Genomic DNA, 25,378 nt, shown 5'->3' on the forward strand with positions numbered 1-25,378 from the left:
AAACCCGGAGAAAAAAGGACCATCAGGAAGGGGCTGAGAGGCAGGTGCGTACCCGGGCCCCTGGGGGCCCCGGCGGGCGGGCCCGGGTGCTGCCTTCCCCCTTCTATGGATCGCCGGACCTCACGGAGGTCTGACCCAGCAAAACTCTGAGAAAAAGGACCAGCAGGAAGGGGGCTGAGAGGCAGGTGTGCGTACCCGGGCCCCTGGGGGCCCCGCATCGTGCATTCCCGGGTGCTGCCTTTCCCTGTCTCGAGATCGCCGGACCTCACGGGCGTCTGACCCAGAAAACTTGGAGACAAAAGGACCATCAGGAAGGGGCTGAGAGGCAGGAGCGTACCCGGGCCCCTGGGGGCCCCGGCGGGCAGGCCCGGGTACTGCCTTCCCCTGTCTCGGGATCGCCGGACCTCAAGGAGGTCTGACCCAGCAAACTCGGAGAAAAAGGACCATCGGGAAGGGGGCTGAGAGGCGTGTGTGCGTACCCGGGCCCCTGGGTGCCCCGCATCGGGCGGGCCCGGGTTCTGCCTTCCCCTGTTTCAGAATCGCCGGACCTCACAGAGGTCTGACTGACTCTCTCCCTAGTAATCCGGAGGAAAATTACCCCCCTTTCTTGTAATCCGTGCACACGAGGTGACAGAGGGGACGGAAGGCGCGAATGTACCCGACCTCCTGGATCCCTCGCTGGGATCCGGGAGGTAAATGGACCCTCATCGAGACTTCCAGGCAAGCCCGGCCATCTGGTCACCCCATTGGAAAGCATTGCGCGCGACCAGATGGTCGAGGGGAGCGGCACGACCAGATGGCCGAAGGGACATGCGCGACCAGATGGCCGAGGGGAGACAGGTGCGACCAGATGGCCGAGGGGACAGGCACGACCAGATGGCCGGGCACGAAAGGGAAGCCATCTGGTCGCTCTGTGCCCCAACGAAAGAGTGAGTGGGCGCCGGGGCATGGGGGACTGGAGGCCCAGGGCCCCAGATGGGCCCCAGCCATGGAGGCTGCGTGGGGGACATGACGGGCCCTCAGACCTGGGGCCCGCGGACACCATGACAAGCACGGGAGGCCTGCACGGGACCGACAGACCCCAGTCCCGGGCCCTTGGCAGAGCGGCAGGCCGGGGGACGGGGCCCAGGTTTGGAGCACCCGGCACGAGGCCCGGCTGGGCCCCTGGACCCAGCCGGGGCTCCCAGGCCTGGAGGCACAGGGAAAGCCTCCCCGGGCCCTCCGGACCCCGTCTCGGGCACCCTGCCATGCGGCAGGACCCAGGACGGAGCCCGGGGAGGGGAGGCCGCCCTCCCCGGGGCCCCCAGGGGCCCAGCCGGAGCTCCTGAACCCAGACAAGCAAGGGGAGGCTCCCCGGCCACAACAGAAGCCCGTACCGGGCCTTTGGCAGCGCCGCAGGCCGAGGGATGGGGCCCGGAGCCCCCAACCAGGGGCCGGGCGGGGCCCCTGGACCCAGCCGGGGCTCCCAGGCCCGGAGGCGCAGGGGAAGCATCCCCGGGCCCTCCGGACCCCGTCACGGGCACCCTGCTATGTGGCAGGACCCAGGACGGAGTCCGGGGTGGGGAGGCCGCCCACTCCGGGCCCCCAGGGGCCCGGCCGGAGCTCCTTAACCCAGACGAGCAAGGGGAGGCTCCCCTGCCAAAACGGAACCCCATCCCGGGCCTTTGGCAATGCTGCAGGCTGGGGGACCGGGCCCAGGGCCGGAGCCCCCAACCAGGGGCCCAGCGGGGCCCCTGGACCCAACTGGTGCTCCCAGGCCTGGAGGAGCAGGGGAAGCTTCCCCGGGCCCTCAGGACCCCGTCCTGGGCACCCTGCCATGCAGCAGGACCCAGGACGGAGCCCGGGGTGGGGAGGCCGTCCTCCTCGGGGCCCCCAGGGGCCTGGCCGGAGCTCCTGAACCCAGCCGAGCAAGGGGAGGCTCCCCGGCCACAACGGAACCCTGCCCCTGGACCCAGCCGGGGCTCCCAGGCCCAGAGGCACAGGGGAAGCCTCCCCGGACCCTCAGGACCCCGTCCCGGGCACCCTGCCACGCGGCAGGGTCCAGGACAGAGCCCGGGGTGGGGAGGCCGCCCTCCCCGGGGCCCTCAGGGGGCCCGGCTGGAGCTCCTGAACCCAAACGAGCAAGGGGTGGTTCCCCGGGCACAACGAAACCCGTCCCAGGCCTTTGGCAGTGCCGCAGGCCAGGGGACGGGGCCCAGGGCTGGAGCCCCTGACCCGGGGCCCGGCCGATCCCCTGGACACAGCCGGGGCTCCCAGGCCCGGAGGCGCAGGGAAAGCCTTCCCGGGCCCTCCGGATCCCGTCCAGGGCACCCTGCCACGCGGCAGGATCAAGCACGGAGCCAGGGGAGGGGAGGCTGCCCTCCCAAGGGCCCCTGGACCCAGCCCAGCAGGGGGAGGCCTGCCGGGTCTCCTCCGGGACAGCCTGCCACTCGGCAGTCCCCGGGACAGACCCAGGGCTGGGGTGGCATCCTGGCCTGTCCAGCTGCCGGCTGAGGACCGCTAGGCCGAGAGGGGTCCCAGAGTACCCTGGTTCTAGTAATCTGGAGGAAGGCTACCCACCTTTCTTGTAAATGGCGAAATCCGATTGACGGAGGGGACCCTATGGGCAAATACGCCCGGCCTCCTGGAGCCCTGGCTGGGATCCGGGAGGCAAATGGATCCTCATCGGGACTTCCAGGCCGACCCGGCCATCTGGTCGCCTCATTGGAAAGCATTGCGCGCGACCAGATGGCCGAGGGGAGAGGTGCGACCAGATGGCCGGGACCGAAAGGACTCCCATCTGTCCAACCCCGAACCTTCGCGCTAGGGTTCCCGCCTGCCCACGCAGGGCTCAGGGGCTCCGCTTCCCGGGGGCTCAGGGACCCTGGCTGGGACCCAAGCCCGGGGAAGGACCACCGGAGCTCTCGGGGCCCGGACGCCCGGGGGATGTCTGCCCGGGAACCATGGAGCCCTTCCTGAGTACTTTGCCATGCCGCGGGCCGGAGGAGGGAGCCCCGGACGCCTAGGGAGGTGTTGCCCGGGCATAGCGCATCTGGTCCCCACCTGAGAACGGCCATCCCTGGGATGGGTGTCCCGGCAATCCCTGCCCCTAATAATCCGGAGGAAGGCTACCCCCCTTTCTTGTAACCCGCGCGCACCGCGAGGCTCAGGGGACCCTAGGCGCGAATGTGCCCGACCTCCTGGAGCCCTGGCTGGTATCCGGGAGTCAAATAAGCCCACATCGGATCTTCCAGGCTGGCCCGGCCATCTGGTTGCCCCATTGGAAAGCATTGCGTGTGACTAGATGGCCGAGGGGAGAGGTGCGACCAGATGGCCGGGACTGAAAGGACTCCCATCTTTCCAACCCCGAGCCTTCGCGCCAGGGTTCCCGCCTGCCCACGCAGGGCTCGGGGGCTGCCGGGCATGGGCCTGCAGGGCTCGGGGGGCTGCAGGGCTCGGGAGCTGTAGGGTTCCGGGGCTGCAGGGCTGCAGGGTTTCGGGGCTGCAGGGTTCGGAGGGGCTCGTAGACCCCATGCTGGGCCTCAGGCATGGGAGGCCTGCAGGAGCTCCCAGGGCCTGGATGCCCGGGGGACCCATGGAGCCCGTTCCGGGCCCTTTGCCTCGCCGCGGGCTGGAGGAGGGAGCACCGGACGCCCCGGGGAAGTGTCGTCCAGGCTTAGCCCATCTGGTCCCCGCCTGAGAACCGCCATTCCCAGGAGGAGCGTCCCAGCATACCCTGCCCCTAGTAATCCGGAGGAAGGCTACCCCCCTTTCTGGTAAACCGTGCGCACCGAGTGACGGAGGGGACCATAGGCCCGGATGCACCCGACCTCCTGGAGCCCTGGCTGGGATATGTGAGCCAAATGAGCCCTCATCGGGACTTCCAGGCCGGCCCGGCTATCTGGTCGCCCCATTGGAAAGCATTGCGCGTGACCAGATGGCCGAGGGGAGAGGTTCGACCAGATGGCCGGGACTGAAAGGATTCCCATCTGTCCAACCCTGAGCCTTCGCGCTAGGGTGGGGGGCTCGTAGACCCCACGCTGGGCCTCAGGCATGGGAGGCCCGCAGGAGCTCCTGGGGCCCGGACGCCCAGGGACCCATGGATCCCGTCCCGGGCACTTTGCCTCGCCGCGGGCTGGAGGAGGGATCACCGGACGCCCCGGGGAAGTGTCGTCCGAGCTTAGCCCATCTGGTCCCCGCCTGAGAGCCACCATCCCAAGGAGGGGCGTCCCGGCATACCCTGCCCCTAGTAATCCGGAGGAAGGCTACCCCCCTTTCTGGTAAACCGTGCGCACCGAGTGACGGAGGGGACCCAAGGCCCGGATGCACCCGACCTCCTGGAGCCCTGTCTGGGATCGGGGAGGTGAATGTGCCTCCATCAGGACTTCCAGGGCAGCCCGGCCATCTGGTCGCCCCATTGAAAAGCATTGCATGCGACCAGATGGCCGAGGGAAAAGTGCGACCAGATGGCCGGGACCAAAAGGACTCCCAGCTGCCCACACCGAGCCATAGCGGTAGGGCTCCCGCCTGCCCTTGCAGGGCTCCGGGGCTCTGCACCAGGGACTCTTGTTCCGGGCAGATGGACACTTGGCAGGCCGCAGGACGTGGGCTCCCAGGCCCTGACCGAAACTCAGGAGGCCCGGGGCCGGTCCCTGCTTCTCAACGCAGGCAGGCCGGGGAGATCGGGGAGCCTGCCCATGCACGAGGGACCCCAGTTTGTGCGCTCGTTTTCCACAATTTCTTTCAAAATTGGGCGTAGTTGCGCTAGGCAAAGTCCGCCCAGCCCTACTCAGGACTTGCGCTCGTTTTCCACAATTGTTTTCAGAATTCCGCATTGTGGCATTACGCAAATTCCGCCCAGCCCTACTTTTAACATGCATTGCAGAGTTGAACCCATGCCAAAAATGAAAAGCCATTTTAAAATGCATTACAGATTTAATTCCTTCCCGACACTTTAAATGTGGCCATAAAGCTTTGAATATGCAATATTAATTACTATATAGACACATGCAGATTGTAATGTGCTGTTTATAAACAATTGTTTGTGGCGAGGGACTATTAATCATGAAAACCAAAGTCTTTAGTGGGTCATGATGCTGGGGATGAGTGAAGTTTTTAAAACTCTTTACCAGCTTTGCAAAGTATAGAACTTGCGAAGTCTTAAAAATGAGAGAAAACTCCACGCATGCTAATTATAAACAAATGTATTGACCCAGAACCAGGGTACTCGTGTTAAAATTGTGCATTGTGACATAATCAGTCTAAATAGGCGTTGTAAGTATTAGCAAAGTTGTTTCCCTTTGCAAAGATATTGTATAGAGCAATCTGTGGGGCAGTAAGCGCTATTTTTCATGTTAGTTACTATTGTAATAACATGGAATTTGACTTTTGCGTTGAAGGACTAAATGGGAGAATGAATGTTTATTAGTAAATGTTCAAAATATAATTTTTTGACTGGGGCACATTTACGTTTTCACTTGCAAGGCCTCCATTAATATACTGGTACATTACAAATATACAAAAATAATCAATTTTTACATAGTAATGTTGCAACTGATTTATGACTTGAAGTGCTATAAAGTGTAGGATTTTCCAATCACTCAAATGACTGGTACTCTTCTGTTAAAGCTCAGCTGAGATTTGAGCCTATGGACTACAACATATTTCTCACATTTATCAAATGAGTTTCCTAACCCAAAAAAGAAAATCAAAACATTTTTATTTGACCATTTCCTAGCACGTATAGCAATCAAAAGACATTTACTTCAAAAATGGGAGTCGGGGCTCACAGGTGTGAGAATAAACTTATTTCCAATAAAAGGATATTAGGGATTATTACAGAGTAGTATGCTTCCCACACATTCTATCATTTGTCCCAGTATCTCCTTCTTCCTGCCAAATGTTTCTAGCTGTTGTGATGGAAAAATCCCAGCTGCATGGCTATCTGGTTCCCTGATACGGATTTTGCCAATCCATGTGCCATGACCTAGGCCTGTATCTTGGTAATGCAGTCTTCTTTATAGATAATGGATGGATGACATGTCCCTGGATGGTAATGGCGCTACCTCTTTCCGGTATCTGGTCAGTGAAATATCTATCTGTAGGTGCTCAAGGAGAGAGGAGTCACACGCCCCTCCCGATTCGTAATCCCTAGGGATCACACAACATAGATTCCGTACCCGAGCACACATAAAATATCAAACAATAATTGTCATATAAGAATATGATACAAGACAAATTCGCTGGTAGTTGCACTTTAATTTTCTTTCTTCCGTTGGTCCAGCCAACATGTGTTTCGTCGCCCGGGAGTACCCACGACTTCCTCAGGGCTAAGTTACAAAACCTTTCTTGTTATATATACATATCATCGAAAACATTAAATTAAAACAAAGGTGGAGCCCACATGGTGTATAAATATACACACTCAATGATTAGGTATACTACGTCCCAGTGGACCAATGGTCCATGTGGATGGATTTAGCGAAGATCAACATTGCTGATGCGGAGTGTGAGGAAAAGAAGTACTAAGATAGAGGTGCGTCTATGTTGCTATGAAGAACATGTGCATGTAGCCATAGTCTGTAGCTTAGCCAGTGCTGTGAAGTGAATCATTATAAGGACAGGTGATGGTGCACATTAACATTAAGTTAATAGTGTCTGTGTGCATCTGAAAGACGGGGCGACACATACCTTGTGAATGTAGTACGGTGAAGATTCTACCTACTGCTGACGAAATAAAAGAGTGACATGTCACTCAACGGGAAATCACTAACAGGTGTAGGTGAGAGGAGGCTATTATGACAATATATCTACCTTGAGACCGGTTATAATTCCGCCCCGGCCAATAAGCAGGGAATACATGTTGATTCCGTCAGGTCAGGGTGTTTCTTGTGCATCTGTAATTAAAATTCAGGATGAGACTAAATCCTTGATCTATCTCGTAATTCTAACAGCATAGTATAAGTCAGAGGTGGAGTGCACCTTCTCATCTCTCTCCATAGCGGCTGTAATCAATCGACTGCATAATGCTAGCTCCTAGATAGTTTACCTAATTATATCATCTCGATATAGAAGAGGAGAGGGGGGTAGAGTGCGCCTTCTATTCCCTACCTAGTGAGACTGTGAAAAGTTCTCTTTTTAATGCTAATCACATCAGGCATAACATTGTTACAGATCTGCGATCCGGCGTGATATGTTCTAATTAAGAAATCATAGAAGTCATTGTTGAGAGTGGTGCCCTACACAACTTATAATAGGAGCAGGATGTCATAGATCGTGATCCCTGTATCATTATACCACCTCAAAAGTGGTTCTCTAAAAGCACTTCAATCGTAAAATCTATCTAAAATGATATATGAGGCAACTCACATGACATCGCTGTGTAGTTGCTGTGGTGGTCTAATTCTTTAAATACTATGGTCAATAAGTAAACACTGAAAACGAAAAATAGCACTATCAGTAACCATATTTCAAGGATTTAGTCTCATCCTGAATTTTACAGATGCACAAGAAACACCCTGACCTGACGGAATCAACTTGTATTCCCTGCTTATTGGCCGGGACGGAATTATAACCGGTCTCAAGGTAGAGATATTGTCATTATAGCCTCCTCTCACCTACACCTGTTAGTGATTTCCCGTTGAGTGACATGTCTTTTATTTCGTCACCAGTAGGTAGAATCTTCACCGTACTACATTCACAAGGTATGTGTCTCCCGTCTTTCAGATGCACACAGACACTATTAATTTAATGTTAATGTGCACCATCACCTGTCCTTATAATGATTCACTTCACAGCACTGGCTAAGTTGCGGACTATGGCTACATGCACATGTTCTTCATAGCACCTTGGGGCATATTATCAAGGACGGCATTAAAATTATTGCCGGTTTAGTGGCAGAAGACTGCCGCTAAAGCGGCGATAATGGGTTTGATAATATGCCCTTGAGAATTCCAATAGAAGCCCAGGTTCTGGTGTGAGCATGGGCTTCTATTGGAATTCTATGCGGCATATTATCAAGCCCATTATCGCTGTTTGAGCGCCAGTTTTCTGCCGCTAAACCGACGATAATTTTAACGCCGTCCTTGATAATATGCCCCCTAGTGCTATATGTTTCTAGCCTCGGAAACTACCTCAAAGTGGCATCTGACTATCCACAAACGTTTGTTGATGTTCACATACTTGGCCAGTTAGATACACAAAGAAACACCCACAAACCTGCCCTTTAGCATAAATTTATGATAACAGGCATCAACATATACAAACCCAGATATTCTGCAAAATGCATAGGGCTTTTTGGCAATTCCAGAAAACAAGAGGCTCATTCTTTGCCATATCTTTTATTTTATTTAATGTAGTACATAGTAGGGTAAAGTGACGGAAACCAGTCTTTCTTTCTGCCCATCTGGTTCACGGACACATTTTACACGTGCGATGAAGCCACTAATTAAAGATGCACATCGCAAAGCCATGAATGATGAAGCTCGAATTTAAGTGTTTATTATTATGATTTCATTTGATGTCAACAAATTACTAGATTCCATTGTATTCAACTGAAATCAATGTTTCAGGAAGCTAGGTTAATGAATAGTGGACTCCTTCACAATATTAAAACAACTTTTAAAAACTTGAATTTGAGAGAAACGCAGTATATTTCAAGATTTTTCAGGAAGTAAACCTCCATTCATGATTGTTTATCAATAATAACGGTTACATTTAAATAGGAGTTGTTAGAACAAGTCCGTTTTATGGTATAGTAATAATATTTTACACTAACACTTATTAAAGAAAAAATTATGAAATCTGAACTATACTTAACAACCAAAATAAAGCCATAAATTTGGAATATTTACATTAAAACATGAATAATTCACTTTTCCAGATCCTAATCGAAAAATGGTTTCACGTCTGGGAGAAACGTACACTTTAGTAAAGGAAAACATAATAGAAACAAAACCATAAACATAGTGCAAATGTCAGCAAATAAGGTCTTGCAGTGCCCATCTAGGGCCAGATGTAGATAATCCATAAATACTGATTTCATAATACCGAATTTTACCGATTCGGTATTAAGAAATCGGTATTTCTTATGTAGCTAATGAATCGGTAAAAAATAACGATTCCTTAATATTCCTTATTACCGAATCGGTAATAACGATTCGGTAATAAGGAATACCTACCCATTCATTCCTATGGGCTTGGAGGCCCATAGGAATGAATGTAAAGCCATTCTGTATTAGCGATTCGGTATTACCGAATCGGTAATACCGGGAGGTATTTCAAGGGTGCCAGGGTGTCCAAAGGACACCCTGTCGCACCCCTGAAATGTGCCTGTGTGCACATGTGGTGCACATACATGTCCCAAGGGTATGAATGTGTGCCACATGGCACTTAAATAAAAATTCAAAAGTGAATTTTTAAAGGGATTCGTTAATTACCACCAACTTGAAGTTGGTGGTAATAAACGAATTATTGAAGCACATCAGCACTCTTTTATGTGCTTTCTACATTGCATTTACCGATTCGGTAAATACCGATTCGGTAAATACAGATTCGGTATTTACCGAATCATCACCTACATTAGGAATGGCTAAATACCGGTCGGTAACCCTGAAATTTACCGAATTTCAGGGTTACCGATCGGTATTTAGCCACCTACATCAGGCCCTAAGTCTCCCCCATTAGTCCTACCTTTCGAAGTCCGCACATTATACTGATAGTCAAAACTTATTTCGATCTCTCAGATCCAGTAATCCTCCTTTTGTATCTCAAGTTTATCTGTTAGTTAACCTGCTGATAGTGTCTCCAAGCCTTTCTTTGGAATCAGTTGTATGAAGTAACCCCCCATAGAGTGGAACTAACTGAGGAGTTTCAACTAATCTTATCTATTGACACATCTTTTAAAATTACATAATCAATTAAAAATGCTCATCTTAACATATGTTCATCATTGCCATGACTTAACCCCAAAACATATAATAGCGCATTGAGTTTCACTACACAAATAGTGTCTCAAACAGATGATGCCTGCCTTCTATGCAGCTATGGTTCGTCCTTCACTCATGCGTTATCACTCTTACAAGACAGCAAGTACTTTTCAGTAACTATCAGAAGCTGACCGGGAATCACGTTGAAAGGAGAGCCAGTGATAATAATGCAGATATAAAAACCAACCAGCAAATAAGATATTCATAAAACTGAAACTAAAATGATAAAGCTCAAATATCAGGCATAAAGGTATGTGAAATAGATTCAGACTTGATTTGACGCTGTGGAAGTCAAAGCGATATTTACTTCTCCTGCCACCTTGTAAATCTGATGTTTAAGGATGTCTTCTATCCACCTGTACTTGGTTCAATACACTGAAGGTACAACTCCGGTGGTTTAGGGGTTTTTCTGCTTCCACCACACAGGTGAAAAGATGGAATTAATTTCCACCTTAAAGGTGCTGTTCAGGAAATTGGGACGTATGAATGTAAACATCAGTCAGGATAGAATGTTGGTTACTCTACATTAAATATCATTGGCATATGTTCTTGGATTCATTTGTCCATGGCTTTAGTTTTTCACTTTATTATCCCAAGATTTTTGGCAATAGTTTTTCCACACATCAATTTATACACATATGATTCCAGAAGAAATTAACACATAGAATCATTGAAATTAATTTCTGTAGGTTTCAGATTCACAAGAGTGGTGGATTGAAATTTGAAGGTAAGAACAGGGGACAATGCATATTAAGTGGTATGAGCTTTCCCACTCACCAAAATACCAATCCTAAGATCTTGATTTCTGTTGGCAGGATGAAACTAATGTTAATTAGATTCCTGGTCTTGTTCCTCCTTGTTCACTGGGAAAAACTGGCACGTAAAGCACTGCATTTCTTTAGCTTTTTAAAAATTCGGTTCTCAAGATACTCATTTTTGCTTTTTTTTTAGGTGGTAAGATATGTTGTTTAAAATAATTGAGATTTTTGGGGAAATAATTTCTATTGTTTTTTGTGTGTGTTTAGCCGCTCTTTGTAATCCCATTAGATCCTCATACATGTTGATTGTGTTTAGAAGAGAGGAATCACTGAAGTAAAACAATTCAACTGCAATTCCAAAGAATAAAATAAAACCAAAAACACAGCACTCTCTTTTAGCTTGACTGGGCGCACACACTTTGAGAATGAGAACACTGCTGCTTTGTTTGAATGTGACCCCACTATCTTCTATGTGGCAGGTGTCTTGTTGGTCTCCAATGTAGAAGGCTCGCAATTGGAGACATAATCTGGCAAATGCCTTATGAAATTAGTCAAATGCAAACAAGTCATACACTTCAACTCCTATATTCATCTAACGAGTTTAAAGAAATGCAAGACGTTTGCACAATGCAAGGAGTTATATTCATACGGAATAGTGAGAAAAAGAGACAGCATCAGTACCATAACAACAAGAATTGAAACCATCAAATGGAGGCCACACTTGCCTAGCCTCAGTGGCGGCACACATAAAAAAAATATTTTTTAAAACCACCTAATTGAGTGAGGCCACACTATCATTCCCAAGGTGCCAATAGTGTTTGTGTTCTTGAAGTACAAATGGCAAACAAGGTGTTTATAGCCGTTGTGCAAGTGTATGTTTCTGTTAGCTGGTATAAGATATAATGCTCTATTACTTACCGGTAATCTTCATTACTGCGGATCCCGTTGTCCTCGTCCCATTCATTGACAAAGTGGAGATAACCATCTCCCGACAGAAAAAAAGACCAGAGGAATGCTGGGACCCTAATACTGCCCCTCCCACGGGAGTACATAAGCAGTACTTACCTAGCATCCTGCCTGTAGATCCAAACCCACACAGGAAGGCCGGCCGCCCGGGAGGGAGGGAGAGGCATATAAATGGGATGAGGACAACGGGACACGGAGTAATGAAGATTACCGGTAAGTAATAGAGCATTAACCCCAGGTCCCCTATGTCCTCGTCCCATTCATTGACAAAGTGGAGAATACCAAAGCAGAAAACCGGCCTTCCGAACCAACAAACACACCCAGGAAACCCCACCAAGGCAGCACCCCGAGGGAATAAAAAAAGGGGAGAATGTTATGTTATGTTATGTTATTTATATTTTTATAGCGCACAGCTGCCCCAGCAAAGGGGCGTCCTGGCGCTATGACAGACACTATAACATAACACACAATAAAAGAAAAAGAAATTAAACAGACACGGGAAACAGGAAAGTTTTAATCGCCTGCCTGAAGGCGAGCAGGTCTTCAAGAGCTCGGATGTGTACCGGGAGCGAGTTCCATAAACCTGCCGCGAGCACCCTAAAGGAGCGGCCACCCATTCTGCTCAATTTAAAGCGTGGACAGACAGCCAGGTGAAGCCCCTCCGATCTCAAGGATCTCAAAGGAGTATAGGGCGTGAGTAGGTTGGCAAGTGCCGGCGGCGAAGAAGATTTCAAAATTTTAAAGGTCAGGCACAGCGCTTTGAACTGGATTCGCTGTCTGACCGGGAGCCAATGTAAGGCCGTGATGGTACCAGAAACTGAGCAATGTCTAGGGAGGCCCACAATGGCCCGTGCCGCGGCATTTTGTACCCTTTGGAGCCTAGAGGCCTCCGCTTGATTCACCCCTAACAGCAGTGAACTGCCGTAGTCCAGCCGAGATAGTATAGAGGCCTGGACCACAAGCTGTCTGGTAGGGGGATCAAAGTACTTTAAAACCGGCCTTATTCCCCGCAGAATGCCATAGCACGTGGCAGCCACCTTCTTAGTGTGGTCCCTGAAGGTGAGCGCAGAGTCCAACCAGATGCCTAAATTTCTCACTCCAGAAGCTGGAATGGGAGTGACACCCAACTCTGATGGCCACCACTGGTTACCCCATAGCTCAGCGTGCTTCCCTAGTACCAACACCTCTGTTTTGGTGGCATTTAACTGAAGGCAGTTGGTGCGAAGCCAGCTTGCTACTGCCATCAGACCCGCTCGAAATCTGGGGGCCTCCACCTCAGGGTCTCCACTAAGTGTCACCGCTAGCTGTGTGTCGTCCGCATATGAGGCCATCGTAAGACCCCACTGTTTGACGACACCAGCCAACGGTTTCACATAGAGGTTGAACATTGTAGGGCTCAACGAGGATCCCTGTGGTACCCCCAGCTCCAGGGGATAAGTGGCGGATTGGCCAGGTGGTATAGCCACTTTAAAGGATCGATCCGATAAAAAAGACCGAAACCACTGGAGGGCGAGATCAGTCACTCCCGCCTCCTGTAAGCGTTGGATCAGTATATGGTGGGACACAGTATCGAAGGCAGCGCTTAGATCTAATAGTAAAAGCGCTGCAGTACGGCCTGAGTCCAGTACCTGGCGAAGATGTTCCGTGATGTAGAGTAATGCCGTCTCGGTACTGTGTCCCGACCGGAAGCCGTTCTGACTGGGATCCAATATCTGGTTGCGAGCCAGATGCTCAGACAGAACAGAGTTGACGTGGGCTTCTGTTACTTTGGCAATCCAAGGCAACAGGGATATGGGTCGATAATTTTCTGGCAACCGGGGGTCAGAGTTGGCTTTTTTTAGTATAGGAGTGACCACTGCCTGTTTCCATGCCGTGGGTACCGTTCCGTTGGACAATGACATATTGATAAGATTCAATAAGGGGTCACGGCACAGTGGGGAAAGTGTGTTGATAAAGGCTGGCTTTAACGGGTCCGAGGGAGAACCTGACTTGACCCTGAGGCTAAGCCTGTCAAAGGTCTCAATAGTCAGTTCAGGTAGCATAGCAAGGGTCTCATATCCCAACGTATCGGGGACAGTAACCTCTCGGTTCTGGTGGAGTGTGTCAAAACCTTGGTAGATTTTTTTCACTTTCTCCACAAAAAAGGAGGCCAGCTTATCACAGTGGGAATCTGTGCAAATCACCTCTGAGGTGGATCTGTTTTTCATAAGATCCTTCAGTACCTTAAAGATCAGTTTTGATGGGTTAGGGCTGGTAGCAAATTCTTGAGCGTAAAATGCGGCTCGTGTTCTGCAAATAGCTCTATGGTAGAACTTCAGCTCAGTAAAGTACCGAGTTTTCAGAGCAGGGTCATAGGATCTTCTCCATTCCCTCTCTGTTTTTCGGCAAGCTTTTTTCAGTTCTGCGAGTGACTCATTATACCAAGGACTAGGTGTTTTTGTCCGGCCTTTCGACCACCGTAGAGGTATGAGAGAGTCCAGGGCATCGGTGATCCAAGCGCAGAACTGTTGGTAACCTTGTTCCACATTAATAAAGGTGCTCAGAGGTTTCTGTTCCAGTATGCTATAAAACTCTTCAAGCCTAAGCTTGTGCCAAAGCCTTTTTAGAATAGGTCTGTCCACAGCTATAAAAGGCTTATCGTGGACCGGACAAAAGGCTTCTACCAGCAGATGATCAGTCCACCCCATCAGCCTCGGATCTGACAACCTCACCCCATCAAGTGTGGAAAAGATGGGGTCCAAAATATGGCCCTCTGAGTGGGTTGGAAGGGTGACGAGCTGAGTGAGTTGAAGAGCTTCAAGGTTCGCCAGCAGAGTGCTCACAGTAGTGGATGACCCATTATCAAAATGGATGTTAAGGTCCCCCACAATGTTGAAATTGGCACAACCAAGTGCTATAGGACTGACCATATCGGCCAGTGCGGACCTGAAGACAGAATCATTGCCGGGAGGACGGTAAATGAGCATACCACTGAAAGTGAATTGATGGGAAAAAGCGACTTTGAAAATAGCACTTTCACATGCAGGTAGTCCCGACGGTTTCCATTCAGCTGGAAAACAGGATTTGACTGCCATAGCAATACCACCTCCTCTTGTGGTCCTATTGGAAGTGAAGACGGTATAGTTCTGAGGGAATGCAAGATTCAATATGGCAGAATCCGAATCCTGAAGCCAGGTTTCTGTCATTAGAAAGACACCGGGGTCCTCTTTCTCAAGCAAATCATAAATGGACAGGTGATGTTTTACCAGCGATCTAATGTTTAGACACCAAATACGAACATCTCGAGATGCAACACACGTTCGCGTGACAGCAATAGCATCTTCCAAGGAACGGATTTTAGTAGGGCTCTTAAGTGACCAGCCTTTGCAGGCACAGCTGTAAGGGCCGACTAAAGGGTCCACAGGCTTACAGACACATCCTCTGGACATTTGCCCTATGTACAGCAGCTCGGACCGTGTGTAAGACAACATACCTGCCAGAAGCGGCGAAGCAACACCGCGACGGGAAACAGAGCCTGCCCCGCCTCGCGCTGCCTCGACGCGGACGAGCGCAGACGAGCGCAGACGGGCAGGACTCTGGCACGACTCCGGCTAAGCGACGGCGTCCTCACCTGCGCGTCCCGCTGCGCGGGAGAGGGGAGCTTTAAGTAGGCTCACCAATCCTAGCGCGAGCGCGAGGACGCTCCAAGATGGCGCCCAAAGCTACAAGCGTCTGTCCACAGGAGGCAACCGGCCAGCAAGCCACAACCCACCAGAAAGGGAAAGAACCAAGAACCGGAAACCAAGCCAAGGAGAACAGAAGGCCACAGCCCCAACAAGGAGGTAGCCAACCAGAAAAACCGGAAACAGCCCAGGCCCCAGGAAAGAACGACCAGCACCACCAGGGCCGCCAACGACAACCACCAACCACCAAGCTCCCAGCCCAGAAGGAGAATCCACAGCAAGATCGCAGGAGCAGGACAAGCCACAAAAAGCCGGGGAAAACAAGAACAGAAACCCAGGAACCCAGCCACACAAGGCCCAAAGAGCCAGCAGGGCCAAAGCCCCACAAGGAAAAGGTTGCAAACCTAGCCAGGGCCCCGCACCAAACCAAAGCAGAAGCAGCGGAAAGACCCCAGGGTGCACAGTACACCCGACCAGGAGCTAACCAGGCCCGACCCCACCAAACACCGAAGAGGAGAGCAGAGCAGGAGACGGCCGGGATGAAAAGGCCACAGGCCAAGAAAACAGCCGGAAGCCAGGGCTGAAGACAAGCAACCCGCCCAAGCTGGAGGACCCCGGCCCAACCTGCATCCGGAAGAAGCCACGCAAAGCACAGGCTGAAGCACAGGGCAGGAGGCAGATAGAGACCCACAGCACACAACCGCTGGACCACACAGCAGACCCAGGTGGAAACCGGAGTAAGAAGAGATGCCAGAGGCACAAACAGCACCAGACCCCAGACAAACAGCAGCAAGGAGGGCAGAGCCCCACAGAGGCAAGATAAACACCACAGGACCGCACCCCCAACGGGGAGGAGGGGAGAAGGGGGCACGCCGAAGACCCGGCACACACTGAGAACAGCACCCGGGGGAGCCAGGGAAGACAGGAGCGGGACAGAACACCAGCACCAGGAAGGACCGGGGACACCAGGCAGAACACACCACCGAGCGGGCACAGAAGACACAGAGCAGCCAGCAAGACCAAGAAGGCACAGCCGGAGGCCACGCCGAAGCAGCAGCAAACCGGCAGAGCAGGACCGACCGGAGGCAACACCGGACACGCCAACCCAGAAGCCCAGAACACCAGGGCCCCATACAGACCCAAAAGGATAGACAAACAGGGTGGAAAGCCCCCAGCCACAAGAAAGGCCAACAAAGGAGAAGCACCGAGGCAACGGGGGGGAACCCCGAAGGCCAACCGCAGTCAAGGAAAACCCAGCAGAACCAGGCAGAAAAAACACGGGCACCCAACCCAGGAAGAGAACAGCCGGCAGAAGTAGGCCCAGAAGGGCACGGCCGACACCACCGGGGCACCACGCCAGAACACCCCGAGCGCACAGGCATGGATACAGGGCCGAAGAAGGCGACCAACAGGCACTGAAAAAGCCCACAGGAGTAGGGAAGCCCAAGCGGGCCCCCACCCAGGCACCAGGCAGGTCCAGACCCCACAAAACAATGGAGACCAGTAGAGACCAGGAGCCCACTGGGAGCAACCACACCAGGAACCCAGGCAGACCCCCAACAAGGAGAACCGCAGCGGCACGAACCCCGGACCCCCAGGGACCACTGGAAAGGGAAACCTAAGCAGCGAACCGCAACAAAGAACACACCCCAGGGGGAGGGACGGGCGAAAGAACAACAACCCCCCAGGCCAAGGCGTGCCACCATGCCAGGGCTGGAGGTCAACCAACCCGGGTGCCAGGCACACCAGGGGCAGAAAACCCAACCCACAGCCAACAGCCAGGCCGCAAGAGGGCCGGAGCAACAAGGCCCCAACGGACCACCAGAGGCAGACCCCAAGCCGCAACGCACAACAAAGGAAGATCAGAAGCCCAACCACACCAGCCAGAAAAAGCCACGGCACCCGGAAGACCCCAACCAAGCACCAACCGGGCTGGACCCCACCAAACCCCAAGGCCAGACAAGGCCAGGAGCAGGCAGGGAGGGACGACCGGAGGCCACACCAGAAGCCCCGGCCACAGATAGCCACATCGGGCCCCAAGGACAAAACCGGCAAAAAGAAGCACACAGAGTGGAAGCGGGACCGGAAGAGGACCTGAGCCGCACACCAGCCCCAGGGAGAAACAGGAGGACACAGGCAGCAGGCAGAAGCAACCAGTGCACAGGGGGCCGCAGGAGGAGCAGCCACCAACCGAGCAGTACCGCCAGCGAAACCCGGAGAAAGGCAAACCCAGATCGAAGGAGAAGGGCACGGCCAGGACCCACCGAAGCAAGCCAAAGGCCGGGAGGGAACCAGAAGAGCCTCCCAGGGCAACCCCAGAGAAACAAGCGGAGACCCATAGCACTTGGCAAGCACAGGCAGAGACCCAAGCAGGGACGAACCAGGCCCAACCCCGCTGAACTGCCGAGAACAGAGAAGGACAGGGGCGGATGGGGCGACAGGGCCCCAGGCCACAGCAGCAGCAGGGGAACACAAGGTCCAAGCCAAGAATCCCGGAACAGCGCAACGAAAGCACCAGAGCAACCCCAGATCAGAAGAGTCAAACTGCCGGACACAGCACCAGCCAGTCCACACAAAACAGCCCAAAGGCAGAGGACAAGGCCCACTCGCAGGAGGCCCTGGGAGAAAAACAGGCACCCCCACGACACACGAAGGAAGAAAGGGGCGCAACTGCACCAGGGATCCCCAGGCACAAGCCCGGCATCCCCAGACCAAACAGGACCCAAACCAGGAGCACACACAGGGCGCAACAGGGGAAGCACGCAGTGACAGAGGCAGCGACAGAGGCTGCGAAACCGCACAGGCCCCAGGACCAGCCGCCAGAGTAAGGACCCAGACCAGCCCACCGCAGGAACAGCGGTACAAAGAAAGAGCAGCCTGAACCCCAAACAAGGATCAAGCAGGCCAAACACTGCGGCACACAAGCCGAGAGAACGAACAGCACCGGGAAGGCGGAAGCCACCACTGAGAGCAGACAAGAGGAGGAGCCACCAGGCTGGAAAAGCTGCAGGCCGAGATTAGGGGCAGAGGCGGAACAGACGCAGGCACTGAACACAAAACCCACGAGCACGAGGCAGAGACCAAACCACCAGGCCACAGCGACCCACAGCAAAGAGTCGCAGAAGCAAAAAGGCCGAAGGGCGAAGGCCCAAGCAGCGAAACAGAACGAGCACAGCCAGCACAGGAACGAAGCTGGCAGTGCCCAGCGGGACAAACCAACGCCCATGACCCCTTGTAAGAAATGTTTAATGTCCACGCTTCCAACTGAGCACACAGACCCTGTGAAAGATCAGGGATCGAACACCCAATCCACAGAGTACGAGTCGAAGACCATAACCAATAGGCCATTGCGACCCCACAAAGGGCGCATGCATGAAGCAAAACAAGCCCCAGAGGCACAAGCAGCGTGTGGAAAGAGACGCAGAGCAACACAGAGGTAGCCCGACACGCAGGGAGAAAATACCGTCCCAGAAGCACAGGATCCGAGGCATGAATTCACGGCACCCAGCACAAAGGCCGGCAGGCGAGCCAAGAGCCACATCCCCACCCCAGCAGTCAAGAAAGCGCTGAAGGACTGCGGATCCACGATGCTGAGCGGGCGAAGGTGTCACCACCAAGCCCCCACCAAGCCCCAACCGGACAACACACATGCACCGGGCCATCGCCGAAGGCAGTGAGGACCCACTGAGGCAGGCCAGGCCAGCAAGCGCCTCTGAGCACCCCAGAACGGAGCGCACAGCACCCGCAGGAACACAGGAGCGCATTGTTGGTAGGGCAAGCCCATTGTAGTCCATCGTGTTGACACTCCGCCCCATGGAGAGAGAGATGCTTGTTGGCTTCTGGACTTCGATGAACCTTAAGCCTTGACCAGCAGGACTCCCGTTCCTCAATCGAACCAGTGTAACCACGAGAAATTGGAAGAAGTAATACTGGTTTGAGCGCCCCGCGCCATCACCATCGTGTCAGTCCTGAATACATCGGACACACACCCGCTGGGAGAGAGGGGAAAAAAATGCTGCGGAACTCCCCCGGCGTGTGGACCAGAACACCACCAGCAGCAAGGCCCCCACTCCAACAGCGGGAAGGCCAGGAACAGTGCAAACGCGGCGCGTCTTCCACTCGGGAGGCCATGCACCAGCCGCAAAGGGCCGGCCGGACAGGCAGCATGCTGGCCACGAACAGTTCTGTCACCCAGCAAGCCCGGCAGGCGAGGAGACAGACCAGGAAACCCTGCGCCCGCACAGCCTGGCAGCCGGGCTGTGCGGGCGAGAGAGAGGAGAGAAGAACGCCACTCCAGCCCAGCAGGAGCAGCACCAGCACACCACGTCCATTCTGTCGACAGTCAGAAAAAAAGAGCAGGCGGGATGCTGGATAAGTACTGCTTATGTACTTCCGGTGGGAGGGGCAGTATTAGGGTCCCAGCATTCCTCTGGTCTTTTTTTCTGTCGGGAGATAGTTATCTCCACTTTGTCAATTAATGGGACAAGGACATGAGGGACCTGTGGGTAATCACAGTTATAGTTCTTCTCACAATTCCATTTATTCTAGAACTTGCTCAGTAAATTATTTGTGATGTTTTATTTCTTGAAGATGAATATTGGTAGCCCTTTTAGTTCTTACAAGGGCGGGGGAAAAGCCACGTGAAAATACATGAAAATAATACAATTTTCATGTGATTTGTTCAAACCTTACCAATAAGCAATGCCATATTTCTTAAACAAGGACCAGGGCTAACATTTGTCCGTGTTAACCTTCCAAGGCAGGCCAAATCTCTATGGCCACAAACAATGAAAGTGCATTTTTATGTGTGAATAATACTTTGGCGGTCTGTGAATACAGAAGATAATTTACACTCATAAAATAAGCAAAACTAAAGTGTACAATTAGTCTTCAGGATGTGGGCGGTGTAGAGAAACCACTGGTAGACTGCGTGGGTAAGAGGGCAAAGAGAGGCCACAGCGTTCGTGTGAGATGACTCAGCACCAACTCTGTCAAGAGAAATGAATTCCAGAGATGCAATATGCTTCCAATAAGGGTCAATCTGGCTCATCTTTTGTAGACAGGCCTGAAAATTATAGCAATGCTCAAAACAAATGTGTGATGCGCTGTGTTACCAAAGTACGTCACAGTTTAGACAACAACATGGTCTATAAGCAAAACCATTTTCTTACGGGTAAATGTAAACGGTGTGCGATTATTCATGCATAAATACATACATAAAAAGTGCATCCTTGTGAAGAAATCCTTTTCTCCAGACACCTGCAAATATGAAGTGTGGAGTGTGTTTCCTCTCTATTTCGATCTTAGGTATGGATTCACACCTGTCCTTCAAACCCGTACATCTCCTACTGCATCTAGGATGGAAATGTGACCAATCAGCTCTGGAGTACCCACATACATGCATGTTAATGGATGTTTATCTATTCCTCAGGACATTCGCATCCTGAAATGCCCCGTCTCCACCCGTTTGAATATTTTCACGTTACAGCATGTAGACAGAGTAATTCAAATTCTGTGAATGCAGTAGAGGATTTACACTAGTGAAGAATTAAGTCCAGAATGGTGATGCTAGGGGCAGGGACGATTCTAATTAGACAAAACTGCCCCCTTCAGTCCTCAATTTAGCACTATCTTATCACATCCAAACTATCCTTTGCACCCTTAAAATACATGCCCTTCGCTCTTTGTTGCAACCCTTTTCTGTAACAATCTTCCACTTCTTATGAGGGTGATACTTTCTTACTCTGATTCAGGATTGCACAAAAGAACCATCCCCTGTGACTTTAAAATCCACAATGAAGTTTGTTGGCCCTCTTTCTGGTTGACACTCTATGTAATTGCAGATTTCTCACCTTAGAACATCCCCCAGATGTCAGAATTGATCTTAACTAGACGACGTTGCGCAGCTCCACATTTGCTCAATACCACCCCAGAAGTCACGGAGGGGAGCTGCTTATAAGCACCTCCCCTGCACGCTAACATCCGTAACTTATCTTTTCTCTTTCTGAACCCTCATCTGTGGAGCATAAACAATTCCTGGCTACATTGTGCTAAGTACTAACTTGGGATAATTTTACATGTTAAAAAGAGATCACTCCACAGAGCGGACAGGAGGGATGAAATTGAGGGATCTGCGGTTAGTTAGTGTATGCACCTAAAACAGTGCTACCAAAGATAAGTAACTTGTCCTTCTGATGAATACTTCGACTTTCAGATTCCTCATTGTTGAATAAATACGAAAGCAGTACTTCCACAAGGTGGTGGGTCTGTAGAGTGGAACCAGACAAAAATGTCTTGCAGAACTGAGAGGGTAAAATATCCTACTTGCTGGACCTGTCTGTCAAGGCAGGAGTGCTTTTTGAACATATATACCAATGCTTATGTCCCAGCTTGCCACATTTCAACGACAGGCACTCCTTGCACCAACACACTGGTAGCAGCCTCGGAGCAGAAGAGGCAAAAGCGTACAAGAGTCTCTTGTTCCATTCCAGATAGAATGCTCCTCCTAATGAGTGCACTTGTGGAAACTCTAATGCACAAAATTGTTGACATTGAGTTCTCATCTGTGACAAAAATATTTAGCCAGGGTTTCCCCCACTAGTGGAATATGCACTGCACCACACCAGGATGTAGAGCCCACTTGTGATATGCTAGACAACATCTATTCGGTTCGTCCACTCTGACTTTTAAAGACCCCGCCAGATGGTTGGCCACCAGAATGTTGTTGTGATGCACCAGCCACCTCAACAGACAGACAGCCTCATTGCACAGGACCTAGGATCCCATGCTGCCCTGCTTGTTGCATAACAACATAGCAGTGGCAACCTGCACAAACCTCCCCTTGAAGAACAGCAGGAAGTCCACCAGGGCTAGATGAATGGCCCTCAGTTCCAGCTGAGTGATGTGGAGACAGCCCTCCACTGGAAACAGAATTCTCTGACATCCATCCCAGGTCACCCTTTCACCCAATAATGATGTGTCCCTCAATCACTGTCAGTGCTGAGTGGGGGAAGGTGAGCTACATGCCGCAGAACAAAATGAGGTTATTGTGTCACTACCGCAGATGTTGGGCCATCTCCTTTGAGACCTGAGTAATGTCAGAAAAGTGGCCTTAATGCTGAGTCCATGGGAACTTCAGGTTCCCCTACAGGGCTCACATGTGCCATCTGGTGTAGGTGACAAGGAAGATGCGCGAGGCTGAAAGGCGAAGACGTCATAGAACCACACTCATCAGGATCCAGAATCGTTGAACTCCACTATAGAACAGGATTGCCAACCTCTGTAAGGGAATCAGATAGAACTTCAGCTCATTTATGGTGAAACCATCCGTATGTGGACCACCATTGATTGAAGCAGGCTTGTCTACAGCAGCCCATCATTGAGATATGGGAATGCAGGAATGCCTGACTTCTGAAAATGGGCAGTGACTACCATTACTTTGGTGAACATACGAGGGGCGCCGTTAGAGTCCAAACCAGAAAATGGCAAGCTGAAATTGCTCCTTGCCCACCTTGAACCATAGGTAATACTTCTGGGATTACAAGAAGGGTATATGAAAAAATACATTCTGCAAGGTTATGGATATTATCCAGCCTCCTGAGTCCAGAGCAGGTAGGATCTGGGACAATGTGAGCTTTTTAAATTTGTCCTTCCGTAGGAGTGCTTTCAGATGTCAGAGATGTAAATTAGGCCTGAGGCACATGTCTTTTTTCAGGATGAGGAATCAGCAGGAATAGCAACCTCTGCCTTTCTCTGAGTCCAGTACCATCGCTATGCCACCTTTAGAGAGCAACAGATGTACTACTGATAGCAAGATAGGCAATTACTCTTTTGAAATAATGGTGTGGGAGAAATATTGGGACGGAAGGAGGGAAAAGGTAGAGCAGAGACTTTGTGAGACGCATCTGTAAGATGTAATGGATCACCAACCGGGAAGAAATGCCTCCCACTTGGTGGGCTTTTGCCATTAAAGGTAAAATAAAACGATTTGTTGGGTTTTGTTGCAGGGGAAAAGGCATTGGAGGACTGATGCCATGCTGGTCTGCACGCTGTCTGCTGGTTCCGCAGTCCCAAAAGGACTGGGTTGAATGCTGTATCACTGACTGAGAAGGCTGTCTCCACCTATACACTAGGCCCCTGGATTAGCCCCAAAAGTTCCTGAACTGGTGCTGTAACTCTGCTGTCTCTGAAGCATCTTAAATTGGATTCTGCCTTCTCCCAAAGAGAAAACACCCAGCAAAGGGTATTTCCATTAGTGAAGCCTGTACATTGCTGAAGAAATCAGTGGACCTCACTCAGACATATGTGAAGGACAACACTAGTACTGACCTCTTTGCAAATGCAGTCCATGCTATCCAAACTGGAGCACCTAAAATACTTAGCTGTTTCCTGCCTATCAAGTATCATCTGAGCCAAAGAGGCCCAAAGGTCCCCTGGGACTGTAAGCAAGATCTTGCTGGCCATGTCTCAAAGGGCAGATGTATATCAGCCCAACAGACTGATGGTGTTTACAGATCGCAGTGCCAACCTGGTACAGGAAAGGTTTTCTAAAGACACCAATCCTTTCGGATTCTCTATCCAAGTATTGGTTCAAAATGAGTTAGGACTCACCCTACTTGTCGAAGCCTGTACAATAAAACTTTCCAGAGCAAAGTTCTTGATGAGAAAGTCACCAGGGGTCAGTCTATGATGTTGGGTCAACTGGTGGCCAAAAACATGGTTTCACTCAAGTAGCCCTCTGTGAGGACATCAATAAATGCGAGTAAGAGCTCAGAATTTGATGTCCCAGGCTGTAACTTTTCGGTCAAAACATTTGTTTTACACTCAATGTAGGGGAGCTGTAATTCTAGTACATCAGTAGCCCTACAAAACACCACTGCAAATGAGGCAGTGGCAACCCAAGCTCTGTCGCAGGGGAAGCCCACTAGCTTTTTTATAAATCAAGGTACAAGGCATCTTCAGTGTATGAGGGGGAGCAAGCCATTCCCATCACTATCATCAATATCAATACACAGGTTTGCACCCTGCTCTGGCAAAGGGTCAGAATCAGAACCAAAAAGATAAGGAGCCTCTTCTTATAGCTATGATGCGATAGAGGCACATTTGTAGAATCAGAGACAACAGGTTGCACCTTTTTACTCTCATAGCATGACTTCAGTTGGGCTTGAGCTGATGTTTGTTTGGGATCCAACATGGGCATCAGCACTGAAACATATCCCGGTAATGGTGGCATTGGCACTTTAATTGTGATGGTGGGAACTGGAACATGGATCTTGGGTCCAGAGTGGAAATCTGGAGCTGAGCTGCTAAAAGGCCCATTAACAGGTCCTGAGGCGACAGACAGTGCCGGAGAGGGAGCCGCCACTGGTCTAGAATAGAGGCCCCTGTTGTTCCATAGGACCCAAAGGTGAGCCAGAGGGAGCCAGAAGCACACTGAAACTTGGCAGCATGGCATCCTTAAAGGCTTCGATCTGCTGCTTGGTTGACAACAGCCCTGCAAACTCAGGGATTATCAGGATCAAATGAGGAACCGGTTCAGTGGCAGACTACCTTGGTGGAGTGAGACTTACATCTTGATGCCAGAAGCCTCCTTTTTGGAGTAAGTGTGGCGAGATGAAGTTGAGTTCTGGACTAGGTTTTTGACATACTGCAGACTTACAGCAGGAAGTGAAGCACTTGCTGGAGTGGCCCCATGACCACAACAAAACGTGAAGGGCATAGCTACTTGGGTTCAGTGACATACAACTTTGCTTCCCGCTCTCAAGTTGCCTTTGAGTACATTAAGGTGCACTTGCAACATGAGTCATGTCTGATACTAAGGTACAAAAGGCACACCTCATGCGGGTTCGTGACTGACATCTTCTTCCTGTAGTCGCTGCATGGCGGGAATTCTGTAGTTTTTGGTGTAGACTTTGTTCCCTAGCACACTGTAGAAAATGTTTTTGGAGTTATTGAAAAACTGACAAAGTTGGGAGCAGAGCTCGAGATCCAAGTCTGAAGGCATGGAAAGAAAGAAAAGGATATCAGG

At 51.1% G+C, this 25,378-nt stretch overlaps 1 protein-coding gene across 1 annotated transcript in view; it reads right to left on the minus strand.

Moving 5' to 3' along the window:
• Positions 1 to 25,378, minus strand: part of FAM227B (family with sequence similarity 227 member B) — a 3,353,280-nt gene that overhangs the window by 1,294,255 nt on the left and 2,033,647 nt on the right. The window lies entirely within an intron of this gene.

This window comes from Triturus cristatus, chromosome 3_1 (genome assembly GCF_964204655.1).
Source record: "Triturus cristatus chromosome 3_1, aTriCri1.1, whole genome shotgun sequence".
NCBI classification, from domain to species: domain Eukaryota; kingdom Metazoa; phylum Chordata; class Amphibia; order Caudata; family Salamandridae; genus Triturus; species Triturus cristatus.